The sequence below is a fragment of the Hypanus sabinus genome, chromosome 5 (assembly GCF_030144855.1).
Source record: "Hypanus sabinus isolate sHypSab1 chromosome 5, sHypSab1.hap1, whole genome shotgun sequence".
NCBI lineage: Eukaryota > Metazoa > Chordata > Chondrichthyes > Myliobatiformes > Dasyatidae > Hypanus > Hypanus sabinus.
In genome coordinates this window covers 171251977-171261443 of record NC_082710.1, presented here as the reverse complement: position 1 = coordinate 171261443, position 9467 = coordinate 171251977, and the positions used below count along the sequence as shown (strand labels likewise).

At 44.7% G+C, this 9467-nt stretch overlaps 1 pseudogene; it reads right to left on the bottom strand.

Annotated features, from left to right (window-relative positions):
- Positions 1 to 1094: 1094 nt before the first annotated feature.
- Positions 1095 to 7845, bottom strand: LOC132394820 (polypeptide N-acetylgalactosaminyltransferase 6-like; annotated as a pseudogene).
- Positions 7846 to 9467: the final 1622 nt, after the last annotated feature.

The following is a 9467-nucleotide window of genomic DNA, read 5'->3' as shown; positions in this document are numbered from 1 at the left end:
TCTCCAGGATGTTGTGTGGTGGTCAATTGCTGCTTGTTTTTTCTTCCAGTCAATAAAAGTCTATATCTCGCCTCACATCTCCGAGATTTATTGATGGTGCATCAATTTTATTGGCTGGATGTTTTAAAACATGGAGAGTATTTTACGACCGGAAAAATTAGACCTGGACCCTCAAGCTCCAGAAGCAGCTCTTGCCTTTGAACTCTGGATTGCATGCTTCCAATCGTACTTGGAGGTGATTCCCGTGACTGAGCCTGCCATTATGCACAAAAACCTCCTTTCGAGGGTCAGCCCAAAAGTATTCTCCCTTATCAGGGACCTGCTGACCTACCAAGGGGCACTGGACGCCCTCAAAAGACAGAACCTGCGGCCGGTGAACACCGTCTACGCAAGACATTGCTTAGCGACGCGGTGGGAGCAAACCGGCCATTCTGTACTGTTTACAACACTGTGGGTCGAAGGGACTGTTCCTGATCTGTACTGTTTACAACACTGTGGGTCGAAGGGACTGTTCCCGATCTGTACTGTTTTCAACACTGTGGGTCGAAGGGACTGTTCCCATTCTGTACTGTTTACAACACTGTGGGTTGAAGGGACTGTTCCCATTCTGTACTGTTTACAACACTGTGGGTTGAAGGGACTGTTCCCGATCTGTACTGTTTACAACACTGTGGGTCGAAGGGACTGTTCCCATTCTGTACTGTTTACAACACTGTAGGTTGAAGGGACTGTTCCCGATCTGTACTGTTTACAACACTGTGGGTCGAAGGGACTGTTCCTGATCTGTACTGTTTACAACACTGTGGCTCGAAGGGACTGTTCCTGATCTGTACTGTTTACAACACTGTGGGTCGAAGGGACTGTTCCTGATATGTACTGTTTACAACACTGTGGGTCGAAGGGACTGTTCCCAACCTGTACTGTTTACAACACTGTGGGTCGAAGGGACTGTTCCTGATCTGTACTGTTTACAACACTGTGGGTCGAAGGCACTGTTCCTGATCTGTACTGTTTACAACACTGTGGGTCGAAGGCACTGTTCCTGATCTGTACTGTTTACAGCACTGTGGGTCGAAGGGGCTGTTCCTGATCTGTACTGTTTACAACACTGTGGGTCGAAGGCACTGTTCCTGATCTGTACTGTTTACAGCACTGTGGGTCGAAGGGACTGTTCCTGATCTGTACTGTTTACAGCACTGTGGGTCGAAGGGACTGTTCCTGATCTGTACTGTTTACAACACTGTGGGTCTAAAGGCCTGTTCCCAACCTGTACTGTTCTGAAGCATAAACATGGAAGATGAAATGAATCAGTGAAGAGGCAGTTCAATGAGACTGAAAGCTGCTGACCTGAAGGGGAAGCTGTTGTCCTTCCTTGTCTTGTTCTCATCGACCAGTAGCTCCTCCCAAGTAAAAAAGAGTGACCAGTTAAAGCTGCCACGGAGGAGGGTGGTATCTGTCGGCGAGGGCTTCTCGACCTGGATGGTGCGCTGGTCGATGAGGGTGACCTTGGGGCTGACCACCACATGCTCCAGCTTCACTATCCTGGCCAGCAGGGGCTCCAGCCAGCCCTCAAAACACTCGCCTGGGTGGAAACCACAGTCAGTGCATCCAATTCCACTGGCAGGTGAGACCACATCAAGACCACCGAGCCTCGAGATTCAGAAGAATACATTTAGGATGGAAGTGAGGTGGGTCTTCCCAGAGAGTAGTGATTCTGTGGAATTCTCTGAAAAGGTTACGCATCAAATAGGTTTAAGACACAGTTACACATGAGATGAAGAGTCGCTGAAAGTGAGTCCATTGGTTGTGGGAACAGTTTAGTGATGGGGCAGGTGAAGTTATGTCCTTTGATTTAAGAGCCTGATGGTTAAGGAGAAATAACAGTTCCTGAACCAGGTGGTGTGAGACCTGAGGCTCTTGTACCTTCTTCCTGAATGCAGCAGTGAGAAGAGAGCATGGCCTGGGTGTGAGAGGGTCCCTGATGATGGATGCTGCTTTCTGGCCACAACACTTCCTGTAGATGTGTTTAATAGGGGCAGAATTTTGTCATTTTGCACATCGAGTCTGCCCCACCATTTCACCATGGCTGATCCATTTTCCTCTCAGCCTCAATTTCCTGCCTACTCCCCGTAACTCCCCGTAACTGATAATGGTGGGGGTGGGCTATGCCCTGTAGAGGTTTGTCAAAGTTTTAGATGTCATTCCAAATCAGTTTGCATATTAATTGTCAGTCTCTGTGTGAGGTTTCTCATTGATTCTATTGTAGATCTTTGTTCTACTGTGAATGCCCACAACATATCTCAGGGTGGTTTATGGTGACATATACAGTACTTTAAAAATAAACTTACTTTGAACTTATTCAAATTCTCCCTCAGATTCACCCACCTACAGTAGGTGGGTAATCAGTCAGTGTCAACCTTCACCTTCAGGACGTGGGGAGAACTGCATCACAGGGAGACTGTGCAAAACCCACACCAACAGCTCCTGAGGTCGGGATTAAACCGGCTGGAACCACGAGACAGCCATTCTACAGCTGCGCAAATGTGTCGATTGTATGGACTTCAGTGCTGTTCAACTGTCCCAAACCCTGGTCAACAAGCCACTGCTCCTGTCTCGGCCAGCTCAGTACCCTCTAGCACTATCTCCCTCCTATGGATGCCACCTACATTTCTCCCTGCCTTGTTAAAGCGATCAGCATAATCAAACACTCCACCCACCTGGTCATTCTCTCTTACCCCGTCCCATTGGGCAGAAGACAAAAAAGCCTCAAAGTACATATCATCAAATTAAGGACAGCTTTTATGCTGCTATTTTAAGACTTTTGAACAGACCCAAGTATGATAAGGTGGACTGGACCTCACCATGGCCCTGCATCTTGCATCATACATCCTGTCTAATCAAAAACCTACCAACCTCTGCTTTAAATATACCCAATGACTTGGCCTCGACAGCCATACGTGGTAATGAATTCCACAGATTCACCACTCTCTGGCTAAAGAAATTCCTTCTCATCTCTGTTCCAAAGGGATGGCTTTATATTCTGAGCCATGTCTGCCTATACTGCAGTTTCTCTACACTTTATTCTGCATTGTTTTATTGTTATTCTGTTATCTCAATGCCCAGCATGCAAAAATAAAGTTTTTCACTGTCCCTCAGTACATGTGACAATAACAAATCAATTACAGATTTTAGTGCGTGCACTGATCTACGCGTACCAGAAACTCAGGGAATTCATTCTTCTGGCCAAGGGTCTTTATTTATTTCATTTAGAGATACAGCACAGAACAGGCCCTTCTAGCCCAATGACTCACACCGTCAAGCAACCCACCTATTGCACCCTAGCCTGATCACAGGACAATTTACAGCGACCGATTAACCTCCTAACCTGTATGTCTCTGGACTGTGGAAGGAAACTGGAGCACGCGCGCACACACACACACATACACACACACACACGTATAAACTTCTTACAGACAGCATCAGAACTGATCTCCTAACTCTGACGCCACGAGCTTTAATTGTGTCACACTAACCACTACGCTACCAAGGCATCCCAGTCTTCAGGTTGAAAGATGATCTCTTTCTCTTCCCACAGACACAACCTCATCTGTTGAGTGTTTCTAACATTTTCCGTATGTACATTATAGTTAACAACAAATGCTGAATCATTACCATACGACACTTACAGTGTGAGTCAAGGAAGGCCAGCACTTCTCCCGTTGCTACGAAGCTCCCCAGCAGCCTGGCAGAAACCAACCCCTTCCTTGCTGAATTTCTCAGGACTTTGACCAAGGGGAGATTCTCCATGTATCTGTCCAGTTGTTCCTTCAGATTGACTGGAAGCAAGAAGGCAGATGGTGTCAGTGTCTCCTGATGGAAGCTGCACCTCATGTGACATCCCTCCCATTTCCAACACTCCTTAGCTATAATCCTATGACCCCCCCCCCCCACCGTTTCCTTGGGCTGCGTGAGTCTAGGGAATACATACTCCAATCCTGCCAAACCCGTGAGGTTGGGATGGTCCTCCCACCCCAAACCTCGGTTTGTGTGAACGTTGTGCGATTTGCTGCAGTTTCAACTCACTGCCAAGAAATAAGAGACAGCACAGTGCATATGATTAAAGATATTTATAGATGTTAACTAAAGGGTTAGTAAAGAAAATAAATTATAAAACAAAGACGGTCCATTATAATTAAACAGTCAAATGTGCACAAGTTGGAGCTCAACTCTTCCAAAAGTCATATTCACCAATGCTCAGTAGACCTTGGCACCTTGCTCCATCAAATCATGGTCCCCCCACTGGGTCGAATCCTATAACCGGTTCTCTCCAGCTCTTCTCTCTTCACCTCCTGCCATACAAAAGACCCCAGTGCACACCAATATCAGGCACACAACACAAAAACCCACTCCCCTGGTTGGATGGCTCATAGTCCAAAGTGCCCATTGTCTATAACCATAACCCAAACACCACTTCTACAGAAAGATCCTTACATTAGCAGTGAAACCTTTCCCAGGGTGTTACATAGTTATACAGCACGATAACAGGCCCTACAGCTGAACATGTAAATGCTGAAAGTGCCTGTGCTCAGTCAGTAAAGCATCAGACCTTTAGGGCAGCGCGGCAGCAATCAGGGTTTGGGGTTCAATTCCCATCACAGTTTGTATGTTCTCCCTGCAACTGTGTGGGTTTACTCCTGCTGCTCTGGGTTCCTAACATGTTCCAGAAACATGCAGAGAGTTGTGGGAAAGTTGTGTTGGTATCGGAAGCAGTTGCCCCCAGCACATCCTTGGACAGTGCATTTCACCGTATGTCTCAATGCACATGTGACAAATGAAACTAATCTTTAAAATTTTTGATAGGTGACAGGGAACATTACAAGGGGATTGGGATTGTCCTGTGAGCTAGCACAGACACAATGAGCTGAAATGGCCTCCTAAATTCAGAATGATAGAAAATACAGCAGAAGCCTTTCAGCCCACAACTGTGCCAACATTTTAACCTATTCCAAGATCAATTCGACACTTTGCTCCGGTGTAGCCCCCCAGTTTTCTTTCATCCACGTGCCTATTTAAGAATCAGAATGAGGTTTATTGTCACAGACGTAAGTCATGAAATTTGTTGTTTTAGTGAATACAGGAGCAAAACTGATCGGCAAGTTGGGAGAACACACATCAATCCTCCTCAAGGGGTCAGTGGTGGAAAGGGTGAGTAGCTTCAAATTCCTGGGCTTCATCATCATAGAGGATCTATCCTAGGCTCAATATATTGATGCAATCATGACGAAGACAGGCCAGAGGTTATACTTCATTAGGAGTTTGAAAAGATTTGATATGTTACCAAATATTCCAGCAGATTTCTACAGAAAGACCCTGGAGAGCACTCCGACTAGTTGCATCACTGTCTGGTATGGAGGCTCCAATACACAGGATTGAAAAAAGCTGCAGAGGGTTGTCGACTCAGCCAATTCTATCATGGCCACTAGCCACCCCACTACAGAGGACGATCTTCAAAAGGCAGTGCTTCAAGAAGGCAGCATCCGTCATTAAGGACCCCCACCACCTGAGACAAGCCCTCTCCTGATTACACCATCAGGGAGGAAGTATACGAGCCTGAAGACACACACTCAACATTTCTGAAACAGTTTCTTTTCCATTCACCATCTGATTTCAGAACGATCTATGAACTCTTGAACACAAAACTCACTATTACTTTTTTGCAATACATCTTTATCTTTTTTTATGGTAACATGGTAATTTGTTGTGGTTAATGCTACTTGAAAGTGCATTGTGGAATATATTACTGCATGAAATAGGGAGTAGAAATGCAATTTATTGAAGGAAGGGACAGTATCTGATAAAGAGCCTGTGATCCTACCTTCAGTGCTGGCATTGTCCACGAGAATAATCTCTCTGAGGAGAAGGGCAGGGATGGTGTGCAGAGCGCTATAGACAGTTCTCAGGAGGGCAGACCAAGCCTCGTTGTGGAACGCGATGATGACACTGGCGTGTGGCAGCGTGGGGCATCACTTGAACCTTTGGCTGATGCATCTGAGGTGGGTGATAGAGAAAGATTACTCCAGAGTAACACATTCTGACAGTCTGCATCACAGTCTGACATGGGGGTGGGGGGGCTACTACACAGGACCGAAAGAAGCTGCAGAGGGTCGGAAATTTAGGCAGCTCCGTCTTGGGTACTAATCTACAAAGTACCCATGACATCATCAAGGAGTGGTGTCTCGGAAATGCAATGTCCATTATTAAGGATTGCAGCCCCCAGGGTATGCCCTTTTCTCACTGTTACCATCAGGTAAGAGGTACAGAAGCCTGAAGGCAAACACTCAGTGATTCAGTAACAGCTTCTTTCCCTCTGCCATCCGATTCCTAAATGAACATTGATCTGTGAACACGACCTCACTTTTTTAATATATATTATTTCTCTTTTTTGCACGATTTTTAATCTATTCAATATATGTATATTGTAATTATTATTCTTTCTTCTATATTGAACTGCTGCTGCTAAGTTAACAGATTTCACAATACATGTCGGTGATAATAAACCTGATTCTGATCCTGACAAAATGCTGGAGGAACACAGCAGGTCAGGCAGCATCTATGGAAAGGATGTTTTGGGTCAAGACCCTTCAACAGGACGGTGTTACCCAAGATGATCCTTCTCAGAACTGTATGCCAGTTCCTCTTTTCTCAAAGTAAAATTATTATCAGAGTACACATCTGTTAACACATACTGCTGTGATATCCTTTTCCTTGCAGACAAAAAATACAATAGAACTTCACAAAAAACTATACATGAACAAAGACAATCAACCAACGTGCAAATGAAAGCAAACTATGCAAATAAAAATAATAAGAGAGTGTTTGATTGTGAGTTCACAGGTTGTGGAATCAGTTCAGAGTGGTGGTGAGAGAAGTTATCCATGCTGGTTCAGGAGCCTAATGGTTGTAGAGTAATAACTGTTCCTGAACCTGGTGGTATGAGACCCAGGACTCCTGCTCCTCCTGCCTGATGGAGGTAGCAAGAAGAGGGCAAGACCTGGATTGTACTAGATTAGATATTTTCTCTCTCCAAGTTCCTTTATACCTAGGTGGTGACTTTATATCACAATATTGGCTGAAGATAATAACGTCACTGCGGTTGGTCAGAATGGAAGTGATCAGTTAACTCCTTGTCAATCTAGCTTGGTATCCACACTACTACAAGGAACTAAGATCAATTAAAGTTATAGGGTAAAATGGAAACAGTCCCTTCAGCCCACTGAGTCTGTACTGACCATCACCAATCCTACAATCATACCATTTTTAAATTTCCCCACCATCTCCCAGAGGGGCACGGTAGAGTAGTGGTTAGCAGAATTCTTTGTAGTACCAGCGACCTGGGTTCATCTCCTGCCACTGCCTGTAAGAAGTCTGTATGTTCTCCCTGTGACCGCATGGGTTTCCTCCGGGTGCTCCGGTTTCCGCCCAGTCCAGTTGGTAGATTAACTGATCATTGTAAATTGTCCCATGATTTCACCGGGGGTTAAATTGGAGGTTGCTGAGTTAAAACAGCCAACAAATAAATTTCAACACTAGCCTCAAATTCTACCATTCACTAGGGGAAATTACAGTGGTGAATTAACCTACTAATCCATATTTTTTGAGTTGTAGGAGGAAAGTGGAGGACCAGGGGAAAAGCCACATATTCACACAGACAGAATTAAAGACTTGCCCCCTCACCGGGACTCACCTATCACCTGCTATTTTGTACTCCTCCTCCTTGCCCATCACTTTATTCTGTCCACTGCCCCTTTCCTTTCCAGTCCTGATGAAGGGTCTTGGCCCAAACATCATCTGTTTATCTTCCTCTGTTAATGCTGCCTGACCCACTGAGTTCCTCCTAGACTTTGTGTGAGTTCTCAAGATTTCCAGCATCAGTAGCATCTCTTTTGTCTAAAGGCTGGCAAAACATTTAGTCATAGGGTTCTACAGTAATATAGACACAGAGTGAGAAAAAAATATCTCAGTTCTGAAAGTCACCCACAGTTCTTGAATCTCTCAGAAGAGGAAATATCCTCTTTACACTCACCCTGTCTGGGACCATCATGACTTACATGATTTAATCAACTTGCCTCTCACTCTGCTAAACTCTAGTAGGTTCAAGTCCAGGTTGTCCAACCTTTCCTTACGAGCCAACACATCCTTTCAGAAAATGTGATTAAGGTGGAGAAGGTGCAGAAAAGATTCACAAGGATGTTGCCCAGACTGGTAGGCTTGAGTCAGCAGGAGAGATTGGTCAGGCTAGGGAGCAAAGGAGGCTGAGAGGTGCCCATACAGTGCATATTAAGACTCTGAAAAGCATTAATAGGGTAGTTAGAATCCCAAGGTAAGGGAGACTAAAGCTAAAGGGTGCAAGTTTAAGGTGAGAGAGATTAGAGTTAAAAGAGATCTGAGGGGCAAGATTTTCTCCCAGAGGTGTTTAGTTACTGAGCTGTAGGTGGATTACTATGTTTGAGGTGTGGTATAAATGCATGTTAAATCTTTTGGTGGAAGTTGTTGAATTACCTGGATTTGTGTTTGAGAAGTGGTACAGATGCAAGTTAAATCAGTCCATGGAAGTTGTTTATAGTTACTGTGCTGTAGTTGATTACACTTGACATGCACAATAGGTGCACAGATAGATAAATACTTGGATAGGAAAGGGCTGGTTTCTGTGCCATATAACTATGAATCTATCATTTTAATTTCTGTGAGATGCTTAAGAATAAGTTGCTACTGGTTACTAATGATGCGTTAATGCAGTCTCAGTGCAGCACAGCGGCGCAGTGGGTAGCACAGCACCATCTTGCCGCTGTCTGTAAGCAGTTTGTACGTTCTCCCCATGACCGCCTGGCTTTCCTCCCGGTGCTCCAGTTTCCTCCCACTTTCCAAAGATGTCTGGGTAAGTTGTCGCCACATTATTGGTGCTAGAAGTGTGGCAACATTTTGGGCTGCCCCCAGTGATGGAGTAAAGGGATAGGTAAATAGGGGTATAGATTAAAAGACAATGATTAGCTAATGATCAATTACCTTATAGGTACTTTATATTAGTTGTTGGACAGCCAAAAGGGAACCTTACCCAGCAACAAATGACGTACCAGATGTTGTTCCGTAATAGTGTTAGACATAGGTCCAAATAAGGAACTGCCTGGTCGTACAAAGCATTTTGAGGTATAACATAACTAAACAGGGGAAGGATGGCGTAAGGAGGGTAAAACGTTCGAGAGTAGGGGGAGGTGTGAACATGAGGAACTGAGGTTGTATCCATGCTAGCCTTGGCAGAAATAATGATAACAAACCAATGATGATTTTACATCTAATTGTATCTTAGCATGTGATCCAAACCACTCAAACTGTATTAACTCGCGTAATTATAATATTTCCTGTAATGATCAATGTATTAAATTGTGTGGAATTGTGTTCAGGGGAGGGCA